The 5,628-nt window shown below is 41.2% G+C and overlaps 1 pseudogene; it reads left to right on the top strand.

Moving 5' to 3' along the window:
* LOC102244449 overlaps positions 1-5,628 on the top strand; it is a 16,169-nt pseudogene that overhangs the window by 7,718 nt on the left and 2,823 nt on the right.

Here is a 5,628-nt window from a genome sequence, read left to right as displayed (position 1 = left end):
GACCCACAGCTGCCAGGCCCTGGCCAACCAGCCCTGGCGATGTATCCTGTGAACATGGCTATTTTCGTTATGGGATTCACCTCAGTCAGTCACCAACTCCTCTAGGAATGAAATTCACCCATAAAGAAGCTTCACTGACCCGGGAAAGTGATGTTGGCACATGCCCCACAACCCTGAGGCAATTTCTCTCTGTTACCTAAAAATAAAACAGCCAACTTTTAAATCACCTCTGCACTGTTATAAAAGTTTTTTCAAAAGCCCATTTCAGGCAAAATTGGGAGGCCATAGGAATCTGCTAACTGTTGCCCTGTCCTGTCTTTTTATTTTTGCATTTTCTTCCTGCCCTAGGGATTGTTTCTACCAAATCTGGAGAGATTCTGCGGTTGGTCATTTACACTTTTAATCCCTACAGCTCTTCAGACTATTGCCTTAATCCTGATGTCATTCGTTTGACTTCCAGCACTTGAGCTGTGGACTCCAGAGTGACAGACATAGCCTAGAATGAAACAAACAGAACAATTCAAAACTGCAGAAGGAAAAGGCTCAGAGAAAAAAATAAATTGTGCAACCAGTTCATAGATGATCATGGCAGAGATGATCCTGGAAGAGTGAGCAGATTAGAAACTAAAACTATAGCCAACTAGGTAGGCAACTGTCATTGAAAAGCTTCAGCAACTATTCAGTTAGCTATGGAACCACTGCCAGAGACTCACTCAGAGATTTTAGTGGGGTCTTGTGTGCAGCAAATAAAACGAAGAAATCAGAGCTGACTCAAAAGGAAGAAGTTAGCTGACAACAAAAGGGATGTTACTCTACCCTTAAAATGAAACTGGTTGCACAAATCTTTTTTTTGTAATTGAGGTGTGTCTAATATTTTAATTCTTTTAAAAAAATCTTTATTGTTGAAGGTATTACATATGTCCTCTTTTCCCCCCCATTGACCCCCTCCAGCCCCCCTGACCTCCCATCCCAGGTCTTCAGCACCCTATTGTCTATGTCCATGGGTTTTGCATATATGCATATATCCCCCCACAGGCCTTCACCACCCTATTGTCTGAGTCCGCGGGTTATGCATATATGCATACAAAGTCTTTGGTTGATTACCTCCCACCCACTCACTCTCCTCCTTCTGGCTGCACACATCTTAACACTGGGAGAAAGAAGAATGATGTTCAACACAGCAAAAATGAGCATTTGGTTATTAAAGCTTCACATATGATCTGGTAGCATCTTGTGGGCCTAGCACAGTGGTGTGCCAGCAAATGATTACCAATGGGCTCCCCAGGGAAAATCAATCCTGATTTGTTGTTTTCACGGTGACATCACTACCCACAGAGTTGGGAAGGATTTACTACGGCAGCTCACCATTATAGAGTGTTCCCTCCATACAGATAGGTGTGAGGGGCATAAATGTGCTTAGGAGCAAAGACAATAATATGAAGTAAAATAACTGGAAAGCGATGCACTGAGAGTACTTATTATCTCTGTTTTTCATATAATTTATTAACTCTAAGTTTATATAATTTTTGTTTTTTATAATGGCCATGTTTACAAACGGGCCCGCAAAATCCCTGAAATATTAACACTCAGCTCTAGCACACCACGAGGCATGAAGATGAAATCAGAAGATGAAAAAAAGACACAGGAATCTTGCAGCGTCAGACGAGTATATTACTGTATTTCTAGACACAGCACAGAAACATTAAGAAAAGTAAAATGAAAGGAGAAGTAGAAATTCTGGTGATTAAAGTTGTAAAATACCCTAGGGGCTTCCCCACACTGCACTGCATGTGGGAAAGCATGTGCATTTATACAGAATCCAGAAGAAAGAAGGAAAGGAAATTCTCAAACAGATGGGTCTGTCATCACCAAAGGGTGCTAGAATGGGATGGAGAATCAGGAGAAAAGGAAGGAAACCTACAGCTGGGCAAACAGAGTAACCTGAGAGATTTCATGTGGCCCTTCTCTGGTTTGAAATAATTCTCTGTCCTTCAGAATCTTAAACATCACAAGAGTTCCTGCAGTAAGAAAGGAAACTTAGAAATGCAAGTTAACGCATTCACTTTATGGACTTGCTGACTTTCAAGGGCGATTTGAGAGGAGAAAAGGTTTTCAAAATCAAAGTTAAGGAGCTGAGGAAACAATTACTTTTACTTTTTTCTTACACTGCAATCTTCTACTCTGAAAAAGGAGTTAGCATTTAAAGGGGGTCAGAACCCAAAATATGCCACTGTGGTGTGAGGATTATTTTGAGCTGAAAGCAATTGAGAATCAACAGCTACAGAAAGAGTTCTCCGCCTTCCCCTTACCTGCCTGAAGGCAGGGCATACAAGTCCTTTTATGCGGGGAAGAGAAGAGCAGAGACCGAGAGGTGACACTGAGGTGAGTTTGCATAAACAGACTTTACTAAAATCATACTCATCTTTCATTAGTTCTCCCACAAATTTCCGTCACTTCACACTTTATTGTCTTTTGAACCCCAAGTCCCCTTTCCTTTGTTAAGATGGTATGTAAGTTCCAAATTCTAGTCCAGTCGCTTTATTTTTATTTGTTTTTAAATATTTTTTATTGATTTTTAGAGAGAGAAGAAGGGAGAGGGAGAGAGAGAGAGAAACATCGATGAGAGAGAGACATTGAATGGCTGCCTCCTGCATGCCCCCTACTGGGGATCGAGCCCACAATCCAGGCATGTGTCCTGACCAAAATCGAATCGGAAACCTCTTGATTCATGGGTCGATGTTCAACCACTGCACCACACCAGCTGGGCTAGTCTAGTCACTTTAAGGTTCACTTTTCTGTGAACTCCTGTGCACATAAAAAATTTAATAAATTTGTATTCCTTTCTTCCTGTTAATCTGTCTTTTGTCCAGTTAAATTCATAGACCCGATTCACTGAACCTAAAGAGGGAGAAGTAGAGTTTTCCTTCACACATTAAGGGTAGGTACCTTAGTGGATTTTCGAAGGTTACGTAAGGCTTTACTGTCCTGACTTGATGGCACATGCACAGCCATCACTAATATCCATTGTTTTTCCATAGCGGACATCACTAGCTGAGCAGGATACCCTTTTCCACTGAGCAAAATGTGGTCTCAAAATCTCAACCCAGTGTACCAAATTGTCACACAAGGTGAAACCTACCAGCCAATTCTGGCTGAGGCAAGTCATCAAGAAGACCTTGAATAAATGAAGTTCTACAAAACAAACAAACAAACAAAACTGAACAAAAATTTCATGTGGTTATAAGAAATCATCTACTCTACTACTGCAGAAAGTAATCAGCTGCTTAAAGCAAACTTATGGCTGCAGGGACTTCAAAACCAAAAGCTACTGCTGCACTAATTGCAAAAAAAATCCCTTATCTAATACAGAGGGTTTGGAAAAGATCCTAATGGTTATTTTATCTCCATTAAGGGCATTTGGATGAGCAGGTGATTAACAGTAGGCTGAGCTTCTGCCCAACAGGAAACATTTATATTTCAAGCCTTAAAAAAATTACCATAATGTAGATATAGTAAATAAATAATTGGTGAGGCTAAAACAATAATAACAGAATGGGCAAAAGTATGTTTACAGCTGTGAGAACGCAAAACACAGTTTATTCTTGTATTGTTATTCATTAATTATATTATTTTCCATAGGAACGACTGTAAGCCTACTTTTGCCCCATTCCTATAAATGCTGAATAGATACGTCTTTCACATCTGTAATTCCCTAATAACAGGTACAGAATTCAGTGTGTAGATGTCTATAACATAACACTCTTCCATTAGGGATGTCTGACTGCTGGCTTAGGGCTCCCAGACTGTGAGAGGGAGCAGGACGGGCGGAGGGACCACCCCTCCCCACCAGTGCACAAATTTCGTGCACCGGGCCTCTAGTTAATTATAAGAAGTAGGAAGGATAGAAAATAGAGACCAAAGCACAAAACTTTTAAGGTTTTAAAAAATGTAACGAATGATAAAGAATTAGATCAGTTGCATGAGTACTCATTTATTATGTAACTAGTGGCCCAGTCCACGAAATTCGTGCACATTAAAAGGGAATTAATTAGAGGAAATATTTTAATATTGCTATTTGCCCTTTCTCTATAATAGAAGTGTCAGAGATGAAAGGAAATTAGTAAATGCAAACAATGACTGACAAAGGGATTAAACTTATTCTAATATCTCCCTGTACACCACATTAAGAGTGAAAACACTTTCAGAGTGCTTGACTAATTTCCCTTGTGATGAAGTATTTACAACTTTAACTTTGTCACATGCTCTTTGAACTTGAGAGAAAGCAACCCGTGCTGCGGGCGGTAGTTCCCGCCCCCGTCCCCGCCCACCAGCTCCTGCCTGTGCGGGCAGCCTGTTGACTGGTCGTGACTGGGACACCATTAGGACCAATTAGCATATTACCTCTTTATTATATAGATAAATAGTAATAAAATTTCCAAAGACAGTGACTGGCAATGGGTCCATTTCCATTTAAGGAGGTCTGAGAAATCACCTCTAAGAATGCTTTCAAATCCGTTTGAACATAGGTAACCTCCTTTTTGTTGTTGTTTTTTTTGTTAGTCCTCACCTTAAGATATTTTTTTTCCATTGATTTTTTTTTTTTTAAGAGAGTGGAAGGGAGGGAAAGAGACAGAGAGAAACATCCACATGAGAGAGACACATCCATTGGTTGCCTCCTGCATGCCCCGACCAGGCCGGGAATGGAGCCTGCAACAGAGGTACCTGCCCTTGACCAGAATCCAACCCGGACTCTTCAGTCCGCTGGCTGATGCTCTAATCGTGAGCAAAACCAGCTAGGGCATAACCTCCTTTTTAAAAAAGTAAACAAACAAACAAAAAAGAAATATATATATATATATTGCTGATACGTGCAGCTATTGTTGGGCATTTTGCTGTTTTCTTCTTCCTCTTCGTGTGTGTGTGTGTGTGTGTGTGTGTGTAAGTTTTCTACCAGTACTTGGAAAATGTAGCCTTGTACAAAGAGAGCATGAAGGCTTAGAGTCATTCAAGGATTGTTATAGGACAGTAGGCATTATTGCACTAACATAAAGCAAATGAAAGAAAGAATGAAGAAAAAGTATGGAGAGCACAATTCAGCAGAGCAGTCATAAAAGAAGACAAAGTAAATGTCTTTGCCCAAATAAACGTAAACACAGTGAAGCAGCCAACCCAAGACCCTTGGTTTTGCAGTGAAGACAAGCTGCAGTCGTCCAAGCTGCTTTAAGGGCTCATCATTGTAAATAAACCCATCGAGTTAAATATAAGTCAGACGGGCTTATGAAATGTTTCAAGGTCCTGCCACGTCATTTGAAAATTATCTCCTCTGAAAAAAACAGTTCTCTCCAAGTGGCTTCTCTGTAGGACACACACACACACACACACACACACACACACACACACCCCGGAGAGAGAACTTAGAAGTTCAAAAAGAAGGAAACTCTGGGATCAAATGGACCTAATAAATACTTTTTAAAAATTCGGGCAGGACACACAGGCGCGGGCCCTGCAGGCCACTTTCTAACTGGATGAAGGTGCAGTCGGTCTCCTGGGACAGAGGGCTCTGGGGCTGCGAGAGAGGAGAGGCGGGGGCTGTGGTTTGGGGCTGGGTCCCCGCCTCCCCGCCGGGGC

Source organism: Myotis brandtii, unplaced genomic scaffold (genome assembly GCF_000412655.1).
Source record: "Myotis brandtii unplaced genomic scaffold, ASM41265v1 scaffold1038, whole genome shotgun sequence".
Lineage (NCBI taxonomy): Eukaryota > Metazoa > Chordata > Mammalia > Chiroptera > Vespertilionidae > Myotis > Myotis brandtii.
This window is presented reverse-complemented; position numbering and strand designations above follow the sequence as displayed.